The sequence below is a fragment of the Xiphophorus maculatus genome, chromosome 17, assembly GCF_002775205.1.
Source record: "Xiphophorus maculatus strain JP 163 A chromosome 17, X_maculatus-5.0-male, whole genome shotgun sequence".
Lineage (NCBI taxonomy): Eukaryota > Metazoa > Chordata > Actinopteri > Cyprinodontiformes > Poeciliidae > Xiphophorus > Xiphophorus maculatus.
This window is the reverse complement of record NC_036459.1, coordinates 8790490-8791097: the sequence shown is the minus strand read 5'-3', so window position 1 is coordinate 8791097 and position 608 is coordinate 8790490.

Genomic DNA, 608 nt, shown 5'->3' with positions numbered 1-608 from the left:
CATTTGGTGGAACAGAATTGTATTTCAGTAGATTAGAGTACATGAAAATATGCTTTATTTGTAAAACAAACCACACACAAAAAACACATATCAATGTCTTTTCACATATTATGCACTTTGACTTTGTATGTCACAGTCTAATCTGACAAAAAACATGTAAGTTTGTGTTTATGGCAAAACGTTCAAGGGGTGTGCATACTTTTACTTCTTTAACATTTGAGCCATAAGTTGATGCTACTGTTCTTCCCTAAAACTGTGACAACTGGGAATTATTGTGTTTCAATTAAAAAGAAGCAATCTTTATCTCAAAGCTAATTTTAATATAATTCCATATTCAGACACTCAGCAGGGAAGAAATGGAGATCATCAGTTTGCAGATGAAATTGGAAACCTGCCTCCAACAGCTTTGGACAGAGTTTGTCTTTTCTCGGCCTTTTAGAATTTAAACTCAAGTGTTGAAATCAGAAAGGAGGACAAAAAGGGCAGCTATAAAAAGCCATTCAAACCTCAGTTTGATCCTGATAAGCCTGGTAAAAATGCGGTTACTGTAATTAGTGCTTTGTGTCAGAATGTGACGTGTCCTGCCAGTTATTTGTACAAACAGAAAC